Source organism: Oncorhynchus keta, chromosome 37 (assembly GCF_023373465.1).
Source record: "Oncorhynchus keta strain PuntledgeMale-10-30-2019 chromosome 37, Oket_V2, whole genome shotgun sequence".
In the NCBI taxonomy this organism is placed as follows: Eukaryota; Metazoa; Chordata; class Actinopteri; order Salmoniformes; family Salmonidae; genus Oncorhynchus; species Oncorhynchus keta.
The window spans coordinates 18334401-18357705 of NC_068457.1; the positions used below are offsets into that span (position 1 = coordinate 18334401).

Genomic DNA, 23305 nt, shown 5'->3' on the forward strand with positions numbered 1-23305 from the left:
TGGCCACTCCAATACCTTGACTTTGTTGTCCTTAAGTCATTTTGCAACATCTTTGGAAGTATGCTTGGGGTTATTGTCCATTTAGAAGAACCATTTGCGACCAAGCTTTAACTTCCTGACTGATGTCTTGAGATGCTGCTTCAATATAGCCACATAATTTTCCATCTCCATGATGCCATCTATTTTGTGAAGTACACCAGTCCCTCCTGCAGCAAAGCACCCCCACAACATGATGCTGCCACCCCCGTGCTTCACGGTTGGGATGGTGTTCTTCGGCTTGCAAGCCTCCTCCTTTTTCCTCCAAACGTAAAGTTGGTCATTATGGCCAAACAGTTCTATTTTTGTTTAATCAGACCAGAGGACATTTTTCCAAAGAGTACGATCTACGTTCCCATGTGAAGTTGCAAACCGTAGTCTGCCTCTTTGATGGCGGTTTTGGAGCAGTGGCTTCTTCCTTGCGGAGCAGCCTTTCAGGTTATGTCGATATAGGACTTGTTTTACTGTGGATATAGATACTTTTGTACCTGTTTCCTCCAACATCTTCACAAGGTCCTTTGCTGTTGTTCTGGGATTGATTTGCACTTTTCACACCAAAGTACGTTCATCTCTAGGAGACAGAATGCGTCTCCTTCCTGAGCGGTATGACGGCTGCGTGGTCCCATGGTGTTTATACTTGCGTACTATTGTTTGTACAGATGAATGTGGTACCCTCATGCGTTTGGAAATTGTTCTCAAGGATGAACCAGACTTGTGAAGGTCTACAATATTTTTTCTGAGGTCTTGGCTGATTTCTTTTGACTTTCCCATGATGTCAAGCAAAGAAGCACTGAGTTTGAAGGTAGGCCTTGAAATACATCCACAGGTACACCTCCAATTGACTCAAATGATGTCAATTAACCTAACAGAAGCTTCTAAAGCCATGACATAATTTTCTGGACTTTCCAAGCTGTTTAAAGGCACAGTCAACTTAGCGTATGTAAACTTCTGACCCACTGGAATTGTGATACAGTGAAATAATCTGTCTGTAAACAATTGTTGGAAAAATGACTTGTGTCATGCACAAAGTAGATGTCCTAATCGACTAGTCAAACCTATAGTTTGTTAACCTCTTGCTCCTACCTGGCACGCAGGCGTCCCATCTAGAGCTCTGGAAATGCAAATGCGCTACGCTAAATGCTAATAGTATTAGTTAAAACTCAAACGTTCATTAAAATACACATGCAGGGTATTGAATTAAAGCTACACTCGTTGTGAATCCAGGCAACAAGTCAGATTTTTTAAATGCTTTTCGGCGAAAGCATGAGAAGCTATTATCTGATAGCATGTAACACCCCAAAAGACCCCAGGGGGACGTAAACAAAATAATTAGCATAGTCGTCGCTACACAAACCGCACAAATAAAATATAAAACATTCATTACCCTTGACCATCTTCTTTGTTGGCACTCCTAGATGTCCCATAATCACTATTGGGTCTTTTTTTTATTAAATCGGTCCATATATAGCCTAGATTCGATCTATGAAGACTGTGTGATAAACGGAAAAAAATAGCGTTTCATAACGTAACGTCATTTTTAAATTCAAAAAGTCGACGATAAACTTTCACAAAACACTTGAAATACTTTTGTAATGCAACTTTAGGTATTAGTACACGTTAATAAGCGATAAAATTCATCAGGAGGCGATGTCAATTCTATAGGTGTCCGTCTCAGAAAAATGTCTGGAGAGAGCTCGACCAAAACATCCGGTCGGAGACCGGAGGGAATCGGTTCCTTGATTCAGTTTGACCAAGAATCAAAGCTGAATCAAATGACAAGACTCTAGACAACGTGTGGAAGCTGTAGGCACTGCAACCTCGGCCTCATTTAATTCGGTTCACTTTGAACAATTCCTGGAAGTAGCGCAAGGATATTTATTTCCATTTTCAGTGATCAGATTTTCCTGCACTTTTCGATGAAACGCACGTTCTGTTATAGTCACAGCCGTGATTTAACCAGTTTTATAAACGTCTGAGTGTTTTCTATCCACACATACTAATCATATGCATATACTATATTCCTGGCCTGAGTAGCAGGGCGCTGAAATGTTGCGCGATTTTTAACAGAATGTTCGAAAAAGTAGAGGGTCGACTTAACAGGTTAACAAGAAATTTGTGTAGTCGTTTTTATGACTCCAATCTAAGTGTATGTAAACTTCCGACTTGAACTGTATGTTAACATTGCCAAAGCAAGTGAAATAGATAATAAACAAAAGTGAAATAAACAAAAAATGATCCGTAAACATTCACAAAAGTTCCAAAAGAATAACAACATTTCAAATATCATCTTATGTCTATATACAGTGTTGTAACTGTGCAAATAGTTCAAGTACAAAAGGGAAAATAAATAAGCATAAATATGGGTTGTATTTACAATGGTGTTTGTTCTTCACTGGTTGACCTTTTCTTGTGGCAGCAGGTCACACATCTTGCTGCTGTGATGGCACACTGTGGTATTTCACCCAGTAGATATGGGAGTTTATCAAAATTGGATTTGTTTTCTAATTCTTTGTGGGTCGATGAAATCTGAGGGAGATATGTGTCTCTAATATGGTCATACACTTGGCAGGAAGTTAGGAAGTGCAGCTCAGTTATCACCTTATTTTGTGGGCAGTGAGCACATAGCCTGTCTTCTCTTGAGAGCCATGTCTGCCTACGGCGGCCTTTCTCAATAGCAAGGCTATGCTCACTGAGTCTGTACATAGTCAAAGCTTTCCTTAAGTTTGGGTCAGTCACAGTGGTCAGGTATTCTCTCTGTCTCTCTCTTCACATCTTCTGCCACTGCTGGATGAATGATCCAGGATAGTGTGGCAATGCGTGTGTGTGTGCGTGCGTGTGTGTGTGTGTGTGTGTGTGTGTGTGTGTGTGTGTGCGTGTGTGTACTGGACAGACGGACAAAGAGAGCCAGTGTATGCGGGAAGATTGGCCACTGAGGACAACGATTAACTCATCACAGACACATTCCAGAGACCACAGATCCCAGTGCTGTCACAGCGACAATGAGGCCAGTCAATGAGCAGCTGAAGTATTATGGGAGATCTGTGAATCAAAGTGACCTACTCTTAACCAACCCCAAACTCTCTCTCTCTCTCCTCTCCTCTCTCTCTCTCTCCTCTCTCTCTCTCAGCCTTCCCACTTGTTGTGTCATCATTGTAACCCATATCAAGGTACCTTGTGATCAGGGTCTAAGGTCAGTGTATATGTGAGTGTTCGGGGTCATAGGTCAGTGTATATGTGAGTGTTCGGGGTCATAGGTCAGTGTATATGTGAGTGTTCGGGGTCATAGGTCAGTGTGTGTGAGTGTGTTCAGGGGCGTAGGCCAGTCCAGAACCACAGGCTGATTGCAGGGGAAAGTCCAGACAGGAGAACTCTTATCACAGGTAGTCTCTCTCTCTCTCTCACACACACACACACACACACACACACACACACACACACACACACACTCTGAGAAGGACTTAACTCCTCAGAGCTGCCCTGACTTGAACTGAAGGGTGTGTCCACTTCCCCTTGTTCTCTCACCAATTACATCTCACACACACCCTCACACAACGTTAGACCTGCTCAATCTATGAATCACGCATGAGTGTGTGTTTGTGTCTCAGCAATATAGAAACAGTCTGGCTGTCCTCCTTCACCTACGGCTGAAATGGACACTCTTCAACTCAAACACATACAGACACACACACACACACACACACACACACACACACACACATACACTCAGACATACACACATACACACACACACAGACACACATACACTCAGACACACACACACACAGACACACAGACACACACACACACACACACACACACAGACACACACAGACACACAGACACACAGACATACACAGCCCAGAGCAACAACTGTCTGTGAAAAGATACATGTATATAAAGGACTGTGAGAAATCTGGACCCTGACAAGTGCATTTCCAAAACATAACACACTCTCTCACCAACATAACACACTCTCTCACCAACAGAACACACTCTCTCACCAACAGAACACACTCTCTCACCAACATAACACACTCTCTCACCAACATAACACACTCTCTCACCAACAGAACACACTCTCTCACCAACAGAACACACTCTCTCACCAACATAACACACTCTCTCACCAACATAACACACTCTCTCACCAACATAACACACTCTCTCACCAACATAACACACTCTCTCACCAACATAACACACTCTCTCACCAACATAACACACTCTCTCACCAACAGAACACACTCTCTCACCAACAGAACACACTCTCTCACCAACATAACACACTCTCTCACCAACATAACACACTCTCTCACCAACATAACACACTCTCTCACCAACATAACACACTCTCTCACCAACATAACACACTCTCTCACCAACAGAACACACTCTCTCACCAACATAACACACTCTCTCACCAACATAACACACTCTCACCAACAGAACACACACTCTCACCAACAGAACACACACTCTCACCAACAGAACACACTCTCTCACCAACATAACACACTCTCACCAACATAACACACTCTCTCACCAACATAACACACTCTCTCACCAACATAACACACTCTCTCACGAACATAACACACTCTCTCACGAACATAACACACTCTCTCACGAACATAACACACTCTCACCAACATAACACACTCTCTCACCAACATAACACACTCTCTCACCAACATAACACACTCTCTCACCAACATAACACACTCTCTCACCAACATAACACACTCTCTCACCAACATAACACACTCTCTCACCAACATAACACACTCTCTCACCAACATAACACACTCTCTCACCAACATAACACACTCTCTCACCAACATAACACACTCTCTCACCAACAGAACACACTCTCTCACCAACAGAACACACACTCTCACCAACAGAACACACACTCTCACCAACAGAAAACAATCTCACCAACAGAACACACTCTCTCACCAACATAACACACTCTCACCAACATAACACACTCTCTCACCAACATAACACACTCTCTCACCAACAGAACACACTCTCTCACCAACAGAACACACTCTATCACCAACAGAACACACTCTCTCACCAACATAACACACTCTCTCACCAACATAACACAATCTCTCACCAACATAACACACTCTCTCACCAACATAACACACTCTCTCACCAACATAACACACTCTCTCACCAACATAACACACTCTCTCACCAACATAACACACTCTCTCACCAACAGAACACACTCTCTCACCAACAGAACACACTCTCTCACCAACATAACACACTCTCTCACCAACAGAACACACTCTCTCACCAACATAACACACTCTCTCACCAACATAACACACTCTCTCACCAACATAACACACTCTCTCACCAACATAACACACTCTCTCACCAACATAACACACTCTCTCACCAACATAACACACTCTCACCAACAGAACACACTCTCTCACCAACAGAACACACTCTCTCACCAACAGAACACACTCTCTCACCAACATAACACACTCTCACCAACAGAACACACTCTCACCAACATGACACACACTCTCACCAACAGAACACACTCTCTCACCAACATAACACTCTCTCACCAACATAACACACTCTCTCACCAACATAACACACTCTCTCACCAACATAACACACTCTCTCACCAACATAACACACTCTCTCACCAACATAACACACTCTCTCACCAACATAACACACTCTCTCACCAACATAAACACTCTCTCACCAACATAACACACTCTCACCAACATAACACACTCTCTCACCAACATAACACACTCTCTCACCAACATAACACACTCTCTCACCAACATAACACACTCTCTCACCAACATAACACACTCTCTCACCAACATAACACACTCTCTCACCAACAAAACACACTCTCTCACCAACATAACACACTCTCTCACCAACATAACACACTCTCTCACCAACATAACACACTCTCTCACCAACAGAACACACTCTCTCACCAACAGAACACACTCTCTCACCAACAGAACACAAACTCTCACCAACAGAACACACACTCTCACCAACAGAAAACAATCTCACCAACAGAACACACTCTCTCACCAACATAACACACTCTCTCACCAACATAACACACTCTCTCACCAACATAACACACTCTCTCACCAACAGAACACACTCTCTCACCAACAGACACTCTCACAACAGAAAACAATCTCACCAACAGAACACACTCTCTCACCAACATAACACACTCTCTCACCAACATAACACACTCTCACCAACATAACACACTCTCTCACCAACAGAACACACTCTCTCACCAACATAACACACTCTCTCACCAACATAACACACTCTCTCACCAACATAACACACTCTCTCACCAACATAACACAATCTCTCACCAAAATAACACACTCTCTCACCAACATAACACACTCTCACCAACATAACACACTCTCTCACCAACATAACACACTCTCACCAACATAACACACTCTCTCACCAACATAACACACTCTCTCACCAACAGAACACACTCTCTCACCAACAGAACACACTCTCTCACCAACAGAACACACTCTCACCAACATAACACACTCTCACCAACAGAACACACACTCTCACCAACAGAACACACACTCTCACCAACAGAACACACACTCTCACCAACAGAAAACAATCTCACCAACAGAACACACTCTCTCACCAACATAACACACTCTCACCAACATAACACACTCTCTCACCAACATAACACACTCTCTCACCAACATAACACACTCTCTCACCAACATAACACAATCTCTCACCAACATAACACACTCTCTCACCAACAGAACACACTCTCTCACCAACATAACACACTCTCTCACCAACATAACACACTCTCTCACCAACAGAACACACTCTCTCACCAACATAACACACTCTCTCACCAACATAACACACTCTCACCAACAGAACACACACTCTCACCAACAGAACACACACTCTCACCAACAGAACACACACTCTCACCAACAGAAAACAATCTCACCAACAGAACACACTCTCTCACCAACAGAACACACTCTCTCACCAACATAACACACTCTCACCAACAGAACACACACTCTCACCAACAGAACACACTCTCTCACCAACAGAACACACTCTCTCACCAACATAACACACTCTCTCACCAACATAACACACTCTCACCAACAGAACACACACTCTCACCAACAGAACACACACTCTCACCAACAGAACACACACTCTCACCAACAGAAAACAATCTCACCAACAGAACACACTCTCTCACCAACAGAACACACTCTCTCACCAACATAACACACTCTCACCAACAGAACACACACTCTCACCAACAGAACACACTCTCTCACCAACAGAACACACACTCTCACCAACATAACACACTCTCTCACCAACAGAACACACTCTCTCACCAACATAACACACTCTCACCAACAGAACACACACTCTCACCAACAGAACACACACTCTCACCAACAGAACACACACTCTCACCAACAGAAAACAATCTCACCAACAGAACACACTCTCTCACCAACAGAACACACTCTCTCACCAACATAACACACTCTCACCAACAGAACACACACTCTCACCAACAGAACACACTCTCTCACCAACAGAACACACTCTCTCACCAACATAACACACTCTCTCACCAACATAACACACTCTCACCAACAGAACACACACTCTCACCAACAGAACACACACTCTCACCAACAGAACACACACTCTCACCAACAGAAACAATCTCACCAACAGAACACACTCTCTCACCAACAGAACACACTCTCTCACCAACATAACACACTCTCACCAACAGAACACACACTCTCACCAACAGAACACACTCTCTCACCAACAGAACACACACTCTCACCAACATAACACACTCTCTCACCAACAGAACACACTCTCTCACCAACAGAACACACTCTCTCACCAACATAACACACTCTCTCACCAACATAACACACTCTCACCAACAGAACACACACTCTCACCAACAGAACACACTCTCTCACCAACAGAACATACTCACCAACTCACCAACATAACACACTCTCTCACCAACATAACACACTCTCACCAACAGAACAAACTCTCACCAACATAACAAACACTCTCACCAACATAACACACTCTCTCACCAACAGAACACAATCTCTCACCAACATAACACACTCTCTCACCAACAGAACACACTCTCTCACCAACAGAACACACTCTCTCACCAACAGAACACACACTCTCACCAACAGAACACACTCTCTCACCAACAGAACACACTCTCTCACCAACAGAACACACTCTCTCACCAACAGAACACACTCTCTCACCAACAGAACACACACTCTCACCAACAGAACACACTCTCTCACCAACAGAACACACACTCTCACCAACAGAACACACACTCTCACCAACATAACACACTCTCTCACCAACAGAACACACACTCTCACCAACAGAACACACTCTCACCAACAGAACACACTCTCTCACCAACAGAACACACTCTCTCACCAACAGAACACACTCTCTCACCAACAGAACACACACTCTCACCAACAGAACACACTCTCACCAACAGAACACACTCTCACCAACAGAACACACACTCTCACCAACAGAAACACTCTCTCACCAACATAACACACTCTCACCAACAGAACACACTCTCTCACCAACATAACACACTCTCACCAACAGAACACACTCTCTCACCAACAGAACACACTCTCTCACCAACATAACACACTCACTCTCACCAACATAACACACTCTCACCAACATAACACACACTCTCTCACCAACATAACACACTCTCTCACCAACATAACACTCTCACCAACATAACACACTCTCTCACCAACATAACACACTCTCTCACCAACATAACACACTCTCTCACCAACATAACACACTCTCTCACCAACATAACACACTCTCTCACCAACATAACACACTCTCTCACCAACATAACACACTCTCTCACCAACATAACACACTCTCTCACCAACATAACACACTCTCTCACCAACATAACACACTCTCTCACCAACATAACACACTCTCTCACCAACATAACACACTCTCTCACCAACAGAACACACTCTCACCAACAGAACACACTCTCTCACCAACAGAACACACTCTCTCACCAACAGAACACACACTCTCACCAACAGAACACACTCTCTCACCAACAGAACACACACTCTCACCAACAGAACACACTCTCTCACCAACAGAACACACTCTCTCACCAACAGAACACACTCTCTCACCAACATAACACACTCTCACCAACAGAACACACACTCTCACCAACAGAACACACTCTCACCAACAGAACACACTCTCTCACCAACAGAACACATAACACACTCTCACCAACATAACACTCTCTCACCAACAGAACACACTCTCTCACCAACAGAACACACTCTCTCACCAACAGAACACACACTCTCACCAACAGAACACACTCTCTCACCAACAGAACACACACTCTCACCAACAGAACACACTCTCTCACCAACAGAACACACACTCTCACCAACAGAACACACACTCTCACCAACAGAACACACTCTCTCACCAACAGAACACACACTCTCACCAACAGAACACACACTCTCACCAACAGAACACACACTCTCACCAACAGAAACACACTCTCACCAACAGAACACACTCTCTCACCAACATAACACACTCTCTCACCAACAGAACACACTCTCTCACCAACAGAACACACTCTCTCACCAACATAACACACTCTCTCACCAACAGAACACACACACACTCTCACCAACAGAACACACTCTCACCAACAGAACACACTCTCTCACCAACAGAACACACTCTCTCACCAACAGAACACAATCTCTCACCAACATAACACACTCACCAACAGAACACACTCTCTCACCAACATAACACACTCTCTCACCAACATAACACACTCTCTCACCAACATAACACACTCTCTCACCAACATAACACACTCTCTCACCAACAGAACACAATCTCTCACCAACAGAACACACTCTCTCACCAACAGAACACACACTCTCACCAACAGAACACACACTCTCACCAACAGAACACACTCTCACCAACAGAACACACACTCACCAATTACATCTCACACACAACCTCACACAACGTTAGACCTGCTCAATCTATGAATCACGCATGAGTGTGTGTTTGTGTCTCAGCAATATGGAAACAGTCTGGCTGTCCTCCTTCACCTACGGCTGAAATGGACACTCTTCAACTCAAACACATAAACACAAACAGACACACACACACAGACACACAAACAGACACACAAACAGACACACACACACACACACACACACACACACACACACACACACACACACACACACACACACACACACACACACACACACACACAGACACACACAGACACACAGACACACATAGACACACAGACACACACAGACACACAGACACACACAGACACACAGACACACAGACACACAGACACACAGACCCAGAGCAACAGACTGTCTGTGAAAAGACACACAGTATATAACAGGACTGTGAGACATCATAGACACACAGACACAGTGCACACAAAACATAGACACACTCTCACAGACAACAGACACACACAGACACACAACATAACACACACACAGACCACACAGACACACACAGACACACCAACACAACACACTGCCCAGAGCATAACAACTGTCTGTGAAAAGATACATGTATATAAAGGACATGAGAAATCTCTCACCCTGACAAGTACATTTCTCAAAACATAAACACTCTCTCACCAACATAACACACTCTCTCACCAACATAACACACTCTCTCACCAACATAACACACTCTCTCACCAACATAACACACTCTCTCACCAACATAACACACTCTCTCACCAACATAACACACTCTCTCACCAACATAACACACTCTCTCACCAACATAACACACTCTCTCACCAACAGAACACACTCTCTCACCAACATAACACACTCTCTCACCAACATAACACACTCTCTCACCAACATAACACACTCTCTCACCAACATAACACACACTCACCAACAGAACACACACTCTCACCAACATAACACACTCTCTCACCAACATAACACACTCTCTCACCAACATAACACACACTCACCAACAGAACACACACTCTCACCAACATAACACACTCTCTCACCAACATAACACACTCTCTCACCAACAGAACACACTCTCTCACCAACATAACACACTCTCTCACCAAAATAACACACTCTCTCACCAACAGAACACACTCTCTCACCAACAGAACACACACTCTCACCAACAGAACATACTCTCTCACCAACATAACACACTCTCACCAACAGAACACACTCTCTAAATATAATATATATATGCCATTTAGCTGACGCTTTTATCCAAAGCGACTTACAGTCATGTGTGCATACATTCTACGTATGGGTGGTCCCAGGGATTGAACCCACTACCCTGGCGTTACAAGCGCCATGCTCTACCAACTGAGCTACAGAAGGACTCTAATACACCACAAGGCCATAGTGGGATAAGGGTGGACAATATAGCGTGAATGTTACATCACATCATAAATCTTATAGTACTGGTATATAACAGGATTTTTATTTCAGATTATCTGAATAGCCATTCTCCCACAGCAATACATCCCCAGTCTCCTCCCCTGCCTCTGTGGTCTGCCTGACTGTGTGTGTGTGTGTTTGAGTTGCACACACACCACAGCCCTGCCAGAGTGGTCTCTGTGGCTGTCCAAGCGTCAGTCTGTCCAGCCAGGGTCGAGTTACGGCTTCACCAGAGCTCTGCCACACACACACACACACACCAGAAAGCCACGTCCATTCACCAAACTATACAACAAAATCTAGACAGCACAAAATTAGCATTATGGGAGTGTATGTGTGTGTGTGTGTGTGTGTGTGTGTGTGTGTGTGTGTGTGTGTGTGTGTGTGTGTGTGTGTGTGTGTGTGTGTGTGTGTGTGTGTGTGTGTGTGTGTGTGTGTGTGTGTTCAAGGTCTATTCCGGGAGAATTCCAGAGGGGAGACCCTGTGACTGACTCCACCCCCCAGGAACTAACAGGATATATCACAGGGTGACAGAGCAGCACCTCCATTACATAAGGTATGATGTCAGATCTATTCATTACATTTCTATCTGGTACATTCTGTCTAAGTAGGAAGACTTGTCCGAGCCGGAACAGCGGCAGCCTCTCTCCTATTGTGTAGGCAGCTTGATCAACACCCCCTGGACAGGACGCCACTGTATCCCTTGTCTCCCCCTAAACCTCAGAAACAGGCTTCTAACTAGACAGGGTTTTGGAAGGCTGGCCACGCGAGACTAGTTCAACCCCCAATCCATCTCCTTGGTTCATGCTGACTGCCAAGCAAAGAGGCATTGGGTCCCATTTTTAGAGTCTTTGGTATGACTCGAAAAGGAATCGAACCCCCAACCTTCCAATCTGAGGGCGGACACTTGGGAGTCCACTCACCTGGTGTCCACGGTCTGAATCCCTGATTAGGAGCAGAGGATGAACCCCCCCCAGGTCTGTGTTGAGAGAGGGCCTCTAGGGAAAGATGGGAGGGATATTCTCTGTCTGTTGCACATTACTTGAGGGCTACCTACAACTACATAACACATGTATAACCCATAACACTTCTATGAGCAATGTCAATGTCAACAAACTCGCTATTAAATTATCATGTGCTTATGTATGGTTATCAAGGTGTTATGGGATCCTTATGTAGGTGGCTACGTGTCCTACCAGCTGTGTTACAAAATAGTCTAACATGGAAAAATATAAGCAACAGCTCAGATATTCAACTTCTGCCTGTATATTCAGGATATTCAACTTCTGCCTGTATATTCAGGATATTCAACTTCTGCCTGTATATTCAGGATATTCAACTTCTACCTGTATATTCAGGGGCATCAAATGGGCACTTTGCTACGTTCAGTAGAGCACGAGAGAGTCTAGTGTCATGCAGATTGGAATAGAAACTAACGTGCGTGTCATTATTGGACAAGTTCAGGTAGAAATCCGTTTCAAAACGTTTTAGTTTAGTAGAGGTTATCCCTCCGCCAATCCTAACGCAAACCAACGACCCAGCACTATCAGAATACTCTCCCACCAACTCCAGTGGCTTTTCATGAGTAGCCTCTATAGCCAATGGAAGTAGCCTAGCCTACATCCAACACAGAGACTCAACTATCAACAAAAACTTGCAAAACACACACATTGGAATAGCCTCTCGCGGTCCTCACACATTTCGATCAGTAAAACTCGGCTCGTACCGAAAAGATCGCAAATCAGATATAACGCACACGTATCCTACCTTTTCTTTTCTCCCTTTCGCTCTTTTTTTGTATTTCCCCTCGCGTCCTCCGTCACGACCGGTCGTTCAGCTCCAAATATCACACGCGATAGATAGAATCCTAAAGGGCTTTCGCTCTCCGGTTCTGCCAGAGAAGAACATACCGTGACTTGGTGTTGTCTGTGGAGCGAGAGAAGAACAGAACGTGACTCGGTGTTGTCGGTGGAGCGAGAGAAGAACAGAACGTGACTCGGTGTTGTCGGTGGAGCGAGCAGAGCGTCAGCAGCGTCTCCACTGGGGCTCGAGCTACTTGGTGTGTGTGTCAGTTTGAGAGAGAGGAGAGAGAGAGACAGGGTGACAGCTCCTGGAGAGAATGAGCAGCGTGCGGGGGTTCCCGAGAGCAAACTGGGGCGGGAATTTATATCTATATATTTTATATATATAAATAAATAGTTTACCTTTATATAACCAGGTAGGCCAATTGAGAACAAATTCTCATTTACAACTGGCAAGGATAAAGCAAATCAGTGCACAAAAACAACAACACAGAGATACACTTGGGATAAACAAACGTACAGTCAATAACACAGAAAGTCTATATACAGTGTGTGCAAATGTCACGACTTCGGCCGAAGTTGGTCCCTCTCCTTCTTCGGGCGGCGGTTGACGTCACCGGATTTCTCGACACCATCGATCCATGTTTCGTTTTGTTTTGTCTTGATCATACACACCTGGTTTCCATTCCTTTAATTATGTTCCTTATTTAACCCTCTGATGTCCCTCTCTGTTTTGTGCGTTATTGTTTGTCATGTGGGTTCTCGTTGTTCGTGCTTTGGATTATTGTGTTTGTTCCTTGTTGGAATCTTACCTGTTGAGTAAATTTTGGATCATTACTCAGAACTGTGTCCTGCGCCTGACTCTGCATGTTTCATCTTTACCAACGTCCACACAGAATAACACACCTTTCATATGGAGTCAGCAGGTACAGCCAGCCCTCCTCTCCCAATGAAGGAGCGTGTTCAGCAGCATGGGACCACGTTACAGAGTCTCGGTACAGCTATGGATCCGTTCTGCGAATCATGGACTGATGGGAGAGAGAGGGTGTTTTTCAGCACCCTCCCAGCTCCCACAACAACCGACCCAAAGATCCACACTTCCTACATCAGAATCCAGTGGGATTTGACTCTCGCTGCAGGGAGCATATGATGGAACGGCTGCCGGGTGCCAGGGGTTCCTACTCCAGCTGGAGCTCTACCTGGCAGCTGTTCAGCCAGCCCCCTCAGGACACGAGAGAGTGAGCGCCCTCATCTCTTGTCTGACTGGAAAAGCACTGGTCTGGGCCAACGCCATCTGGGGAAGAGACGGCCCGACGTTGGACAATTACGAAGGTTTCACCCGCCGCTTCCGGGCGGTTTTCGATCATCCACCTGAGGGGAGAGCGGCGGGGGAACGCTTGTTCCATTTATGACAAGAGATGAGGAGCGCTCACTCTGTGCGCAGGATGGAATGAGTGGGCCCTGATCTACCACTACAGGTGTAGTTTAGGCGAGGACATTCATAGCGATTTAGCCTGCAGGGACACCACCCTTAATCTGGACCAGCTGGTGGACCTATCCATCCGGCTGGATAACCTGTTGGCCTCCCGCGGAGGTCCACATCGGGGTCTGTCAGTTCCATCCCCCAGCACATCTGGTCCTACCCCAATGGAGCTGGGAGGTACTGCTATGAGGGGGACCGTTCCCTGCACCAACTGTGGCTGCAGAGGACACACTGCTGGTCGGCGCTGGGGAGGTTTCCCAGGTAATCGAGGTGGCAGGCGGAGCACTGGTGAATCATCTCAGGTGAGTAGGCACACACCTCACCCAGAGCTCCCTGTTGCACACATGTGGTTGTATGTTGCCTTTCTTGAGTTGTCCCAGCCTTCCCATCATAAGGTGCTAGTAGATTCTGGCACAGCTGGGAACTTTATTGACTGTACCTTTGCACTTAGTTTAGGGATTCCTAGTGTTCCTGTTGATGTCCCCTTCCCTGTACATGCCTTAGTCGTCCGTTGGGGTCACGGCTAATCAGGGAGGTCACAGCTCCACTCCATATGATAACGCAGGAGAATCATGAGGGGAAATTAGTCTTTCTGATCGACTCTCCTGCGTTTCCTGTTGTGTTGGGCCTTCCCTGGTTGGCCTCATGATCCTATTTTGTGGCAACAGAGGGCTCAAGGGATGGTCTCGTCGGTGCTCAGGGAGGTGTGTAGGTGTTTCCTTAGGTGAAACTATGGTGGACAGTCCAAACCAGTTCTCCACCATGCACATTCCCCCTGAAATATGCTGATTTGGCACTCGCCTTCTGTAAAAAGGCGACTCAATTACCACCCCATCGACCGGGGGATTGTGCGATAAATCTCCTGGTAGATGCAACACTCCCCAGGAGTCACGTGTATCCCTCTGTCACAGGAGGAGATGGCAACTATGGAAACATATGTCACCGACTCTCTGGGACAGGGATACATTCGGCCTTCCATCTCACCTGTCTCCTCAAGTTTCTTTTTTGTGAAGGATGGGGGTTTGCACCCGTGTATTGACTATCGAGGTTTGAATCAGATCAAGATAAAAATACAGAGGGCCTCCCGGGTGGCGCAGTGGTTAAGGGCACTGTACTGCAGCGCCAGCTGTGCCATCAGAGTCCCTGGGTTCGCGCCCAGGCTCTGTCGTAACCGGCCGCGACCGGGAGTTCCGTGGGGTGACGCACAATTGGCCTAGCGTCGTCCGGGTTAGGGAGGGCTTGGTCGGTAGGGATGTCCTTGTCTCATCGCGCACCAGCAACTCCTGTGGCGGGCCGGGCGCAGTGAGCGCTAACCAAGGTTGCCAGGTGCACGGTGTACCCTCTGACACATTGGTGCGGCTGGCTTCCGGGTTGGATGCACGCTGTGTTAAGAAGCAGTACGGCTGGTTGGGTTGTGTATCGGAGGATGCATGACTTTCAACCTTCGTCTCTCCCGAGCCCGTACGGGAGTTGTAGCGATGAGACAAGATAGTAGCTACTAACAATTGGAAACCATGAAATTGGGGAGAAAAAAAGAAGGGAAAAAAAAGATAAAAATGCAGTTACCCACTACCTCTCATAGCCAGTATGACAGAGTCATTGCACGGGGTTCCCTTCACAAAATTGGACCTCGGGAGCGCTTACATCCTGGTGCGTATCAAGGGAGGGGATGAGTAGAAGACAGCATTTAGCACCATTTCTGGGCACTATGATTTATCTCGTCATGCCGTACAGGTTAGTGAATGCTCCTTCAGTCTTCCAATCCTTTGTAGACAAGATTTTCAGAGACCTGAAGTGGTGTGTGTGTGTGTGTAAATTACATTCTAACATACTCCACTACTCGCATCGAGCATGTCTCTGGCAAGGTACTTGGTCAACTGTTGGAGCATGACCTGTATGTCAAGGCTGAGAAATGTCTGTTCTTCCAACAGTCCATCGCCTTCCTAGGGTACCACTTTTCAGTGTCGGATGGAGAATGACCGCATTGCAGCTGTGCGTAATTGGCCCGACTCCCACCACGGTAAAGGAGGTGCTCTTCGGGTTTGCTAACTACTACCAGAATTTTATCCGGGGTTTAGGTCAGGTAGTGGCTCCCATTACCTCCTTGCTGAAGGGGGGACCAGTGCGACTGCAGTGGTCAGCGGAGGAGGACAGGGCTTTTTGTCAACTGAAGGCTCTGTTAACCTCTGCTCCCATGCTGGCTCATCCTGATCCCTCTTTAGCGCTTTATTTTCGAAGAGGCTCAGCCCGGAATAGCGGGACTGATGTGGGGGAGCTGTGAGCTGTTGTCAGGGCTCCGAAAGCGTGGAGACATTGGCTTGAGGGGGCTAAACATCCTTTCCTCATTTGGACTGACCACTGAAATCTAGTGTACATTCGGGCAGCTAGGAGACTGAACCCTCGCCAGGCGAGGTGGGCCATGTTTTTCACCTGCTTTGTTTTCACTCTATCCTACAGACCAGGTTCCCAGAATGTTAAGGCAGACTCACTGTCCAGGATGTATGACATGGAGGAGCGGTCCGCAGAGCCCACTCCCATAATTCCTGCTTCTTGCCTGGTGGAATGGGAGGTGTCCGCGTCCACCTCCCATTCCATCACGTGCAGAGCCCACTCCCCCACAGTGTCCAGTTGGGCGTCTGTACGTACCGTTTGATATCCGTGATCGTTTGATCTGTTCGGCCCACATGTCACCCTCCTCGGGTCATCCTGGCATCAGTCGGACAGTGCGCTGTCTTGCTGGGAAGTACTGGTGGCCTACTTTAGTGACGGACGTGAGGGTTTATGTTTCCTCCTGCTCGGTGTGCTCACAGTGCAAGGCACCTAGACACCTGCCCAGAGGGAAATTACAGCCTCTTCCCGTTCCACAACGTGACTGATCTTCCCCCGTCACGGGGTAATACCACGATCCTAGTCGATGTGGATCGGTTTTCTAAGTCCTGCCGTCTCCTTCCTTTGCCCGGTCTCCCTACGGCTCTACAGGCTGCGGAGGCTCTGTTCACCTACGTATTCCGGCACTATGGGGTGCCTGAGGATATACTTTCTGATCGGGGTCCCCAATTCACGTCTAAAGTCTGGAGGGTGTTTATGGAATGGCTGGGGGTCTCGGTTAGCCTCACCTCAGGTTTTCACCCCAAGAGTAACGGGCAGGTGGAGAGTAAACCAGGATGTGGGTAGGTTTCTGCGGTCCTATTGCCAGGACCGGCCGGTCCTGGCACCTTTGCATCAGAGCCAGATCGAGGCTCCCGCAGTGGATGAATGGTTTCGGCACTCGGAGGTGACATGGGACGCTGCTCATGTGCGTTTACAATGGGCCATCAGGCGGCGAGTGCCGACCGCCACCGCAGTGAGGCCCCGGTGTATGCACTGGGGGATCGGATTTGGCTATCGACCCGAAACCTGTCCCTTCGCCTGCCCTTCTGGGTCCGTGGTTTGTAATAGGTTACAACTTCCCCATGATTACCGTATTAACACCTCGTTCCATGTCTCTCCTCAGGCCGGTGGTGGCTGGTCCGCTCCAACCCTCTGATTTCCCTCTCTGTTTTGTGCATTATTGTTTGTCATGTGGGTTCTTGTTGTTTGTGCTTTGGATTGCTGTTTGTTCCTTGTTGGAATCTTACCTGTTGAGTACATTTTGGATTATTACGCAGAACTGTGTCCTGCGCCTGACTCTGCATTTTTACCAACATCCTCACAGCAAATGTAGTGAGATAAGGCAATAAATAGGCTGTAGTAGGAAAATAATTACAATTTAGCATTAACACTGGAGTGATAATGTGCAGATGATGCGCAAGTAGAGTTACTGGGGTGCAAAAGAGCAAAACAATTTATAAATTACAATATCGGGGTGAGGTAGTTGGGTGTGCTATTTACAGATGGGCTGTGTACAGTGATCGGTAAACTGCTCTGACAACTGATGCTTAAACTTAGTGAGGGAGAGATGTAAGTCTCCAGCTTCAGTGATTTTTGCAATTCATTCCAGTCATTGGCAGCAGAGAACAGGAAGGAAAGGTGGCCAAAGGAGGTGTTGGCTTTGGGGGTGACCAGTGAAATATACCTGCTGGAGCGTGTGCTACAGGTGGGTGCTGCTATGGTGAGCAGAGACAAGGTGGGGCTTTACCTAGCAAAGACTTATAGATGACCTGGAGCCAGTGGGTTTGGCGACGACTATGAAGTGAGGGCCAGCCAACGAGAGCATACAGGTCGCAGTGGTGGGTAGTATATGGGGCTTTGGTGACAAAACAGATGGCACTGTGATAGACTACATCCAGTTTGCTGAATAGTGTTGGATATTTTATAGATGGCATCGCCAAAGTCAAGGATCGGTGGGATAGTCAGTTTTACGAGGGTACGTTTGGCAGCATGAGTGAAGGAGGCTTTGTTGCAAAATAGGAAGCCGATTCTAGCTTTAATTTTGGATAGGCGATGCTTAATGTGAGTCTGGAAGGAGAGTTTAGTCTAACCAGACACCTAGGTATTTGTAGTTGTCCACATTCTAAGTCAGAACCGTCCAGAGTAGTGATGCTGGACGGGCAGGCAGGTGCAGGCAGCGATCGGTTGAAGAACATGCATTTAGTTTTACAAGCATTTAAGAGCAGTTGGAGGCCACGGAAGAAGTGTTGTATGGCATTGAAGCCATAAAACATATGGAGTGCCACGCATGCACACATACACACATTCGTGCATGTAATATACATATTGAGCTGTCAGAGAGTACCACTGAGTCAAAGCTCAGCGATTAGGGCAGGCTATATTCTTCTCAGTAGGCCAGCCTAAATGTGTCTGTTAATGCTTACTCATAGGCTGAGTGTGATGTGCTGTGTTATTGTGTTATTGAACTGTGTGTTGGTGTGTACAGCTGTGGGGCTATACATGAGCTATCGTACAGCATCCTCTTTCTATTTAAGTCTCCTTATCTCAAATCTATATTTGAATCTTATTATCCACCAGAAGTTAATATTTTTTTACACCTGACAGGCTCACATTATCTGTTGCTATGGGAACCAGGGACCTCAGTTATATTCATATGTTAGCCAACAACTATATCTCAACACACATCCCTGATACACACGCGCACACACACACACACCTTAGATCCTTCTCCCAATCCCTACTGGAATGTGGCTCCTATAACCGCATCAGTGATCACAAGGCGCATCACATCACATAAAGGGTGTGTGTATGGACAGTAACATGGTCTTCCCACGCTGCTGTAAAAATAGACTTTGAGGCTCAATTGGGGAAGCCAGTCTGATTTCAGAAGACTAGAAGAGATTTCAACACCCGTAACAGAGGTAGTTCAGTGAGTAATGGTTGTGTGATAACCTAGCATGACACCTGATGACTTGTGTTAGCTCCCCGTGGTAATAACTAGCGGACATAAGAGAGTAGGTCCCCCGTCCCTGCCTTGACCTGGTCTCAAACCAGGAACACTCTGCACAACAAGGTCCCTGGTCGTCTTCAACAAAAACAAACACACTGTACAGCTGACTGACTGATCTGTCAGAGTTATACAGTACATTCACTGCCTTCCTGGGGGGGGGGGGGGGTGTGTGCTCCTGCTGAAAGCAACAGATGTCAGAAATACAGCGTCACTCACACAAACATGCAGATAGGCAAGGACATCCAGGTCACAAACACACACACACCTCTCTCTCTCCATCCTTTTTCTCTCGCTCCCTCTATTTGTCTCCCTTTTTTATTCTCTCGCTCCCCCTGTCTCCCCTTTTTATTCTCTCGCTCCCCCTGTCTCCCCTTTTTATTCTCTCGCTCCCCCTGTCTCCCCTTTTTATTCTCTCGCTCCCTCCCTGTCTCCCCTTTTTATTCTCTCGCTCCCTCCCTGTCTCCCCTTTTTATTCTCTCGCTCCCTCCCTGTCTCCCCTTTTTATTCTCTCGCTCCCTCCCTGTCTCCCCTTTTTATTCTCTCGCTCCCTCCCTGTCTCCCCTTTTTATTCTCTCGCTCCCTCTCTGTCTCCCCTTTTTATTCTCTCGCTCCCTCTCTGTCTCCCCTTTTTATTCTCTCGCTCCCTCTGTCTCCCCTTTTTATTCTCTCGCTCCCTCTGTCTCCCCTTTTTATTCTCTCGCTCCCTCTCTGTCTCCCCTTTTTATTCTCTCGCTCCCTCTCTGTCTCCCCTTTTTATTCTCTCGCTCCCTCTCTGTCTCCCCTTTTTATTCTCTCGCCCCTTTGTCAGTCCTCTCTGTGTTTTGGTCAGTTAATTCATTTGTTTGTTAGTTCATTTGTGATTTAGTTTGTTACATTAATTCACTGCTTGTTATTGCTGTACCTGAACATTCATACCAATAAAGTTGAGTTGAATTGAACTGAGGATATTTCTGCTTGCTTAGCCCCAACAACAGCTGCCTCTCACCAGCTAACAGCTGTGGGGGAGGGGAGGGGAATGAGCGTGAAGGCAAGAGAGGGAGAGGGTGTGAAACTAGATTTAACAGCCTACCTGTGGGCTTTGGTTTGTGGGGCGCATAACTGCAGGGGTATCTTATGTAAAAAAAAAAAATACAAAAGTAGTGCACTGGGCCTTTAATAGTATTAGTGGACGAATATAGACATCTGTACAAAGCACTGAATGGGGCACTGAAAAAACCATTTACAAAGCACTGAATGTAAAAATACCATCTGCACTTTAGCTTACAAAGCACTGAATGTAAATGTACAAAGCACTGAATGTATAATTAAGAACAGTATCTTACTAGAATGTTCTACAAAGCATAGTGAATGTACCATTATAAGAATGTCTTTGCCCTGTCTAAATTTCTCCGAATTGTACCATGTTACAAAGCACTGAATGTAAATGCTTACAAAGCAGAAAGAACAAACTGAATGAATGTACCATACAAAGCACTGAATGTAAATGCAAAGTTATGGGCAAAGCACTGAACAATGACATCCTTACAAAGCACTGAATGTAAAACCATTAAACTGAATGTGAATGTACCATCTACAAAGCACTGAATGTGAATGTACCAACACAACATTTTGTGCTGCACTGAAAAATGTACCATCCTTACAAAGCACTGAATGTGAATGTACCATCCTTACAAAGCACTGAATGTGAATGTACCATCCTTACAAAGCACTGAATGTGAATGTACCATCCTTACAAAGCACTGAATGTGAATGTACCATCCTTACAAAGCACTGAATGTAAATGTACCATCCTTACAAAGCACTGAATGTGAATGTACCATCCTTACAAAGCACTGAATGTGAATGTACCATCCTTACAAAGCACTGAATGTAAATGTACCATCCTTACAAAGCACTGAATGTAAATGTACCATCCTTACAAAGCACTGAATGTGAATGTACCATCCTTACAAAGCACTGAATGTGCACTGAATGTACCATCCTTACAAAGCACTGAATGTAAATGTACCATCCTTACAAAGCACTGAATGTGAATGTACCATCCTTACAAAGCACTGAATGTGAATGTACCATCCTTACAAAGCACTGAATGTGAATGTACCATCCTTACAAAGCACTGAATGTAAATGTACCATCCTTACAAAGCACTGAATGTGAATGTACCATCCTTACAAAGCACTGAATGTGAATGTACCATCCTTACAAAGCACTGAATGTGAATGTACCATCCTTACAAAGCACTGAATGTAAATGTACCATCCTTACAAAGCACTGAATGTGAATGTACCATCCTTACAAAGCACTGAATGTGAATGTACCATCCTTACAAAGCACTGAATGTAAATGTACCATCCTTACAAAGCACTGAATGTAAATGTACCATCCTTACAAAGCACTGAATGTGAATGTACCATCCTTACAAAGCACTGAATGTGAATGTACCATCCTTACAAAGCACTGAATGTAAATGTACCATCCTTACAAAGCACTGAATGTACCATCCTTACAAAGCACTGAATGTGAATGTACCATCCTTACAAAGCACTGAATGTGAATGTACCATCCTTACAAAGCACTGAATGTAAATGTACCATCCTTACAAAGCACTGAATGTAAATGTACCATCCTTACAAAGCACTGAATGTAAATGTACCATCCTTACAAAGCACTGAATGTAAATGTACCATCCTTACAAAGCACTGAATGTAAATGTACCATCCTTACAAAGCACTGAATGTAAATGTACCATCCTTACAAAGCACTGAATGTAAATGTACCATCCTTACAAAGCACTGAATGTAAATGTACCATCCTTACAAAGCACTGAATGTAAATGTACTTTACATATTTTACAAGTTTTGTACTTTACATTTAACTAGGCAAGTCAGTTCAGATCAAATTCTTATTTACAACAACAGCCTACTGGGAAATAATGGGTTAACTGCCTCGT

The 23305-nt window shown here is 45.6% G+C and overlaps 1 protein-coding gene across 4 annotated transcripts in view; it reads right to left on the reverse strand.

Moving 5' to 3' along the window:
• LOC118380714 (serine/threonine-protein phosphatase 2A regulatory subunit B'' subunit alpha-like) overlaps positions 1-13988 on the reverse strand; it is a 72908-nt gene extending 58920 nt beyond the window's left edge. For 3 of the 4 annotated variants that reach the window (XM_052499397.1, XM_052499396.1, XM_052499394.1), the window contains exon 1: positions 13458-13988. The gene's annotated coding sequence lies outside the window, so the exon portion shown is untranslated. The remainder of the gene's footprint in view (positions 1-13457) is intronic. The other variant, XM_052499395.1, reaches the window with a different exon arrangement.
• Between the last annotated feature and the right edge of the window lie 9317 nt (positions 13989-23305).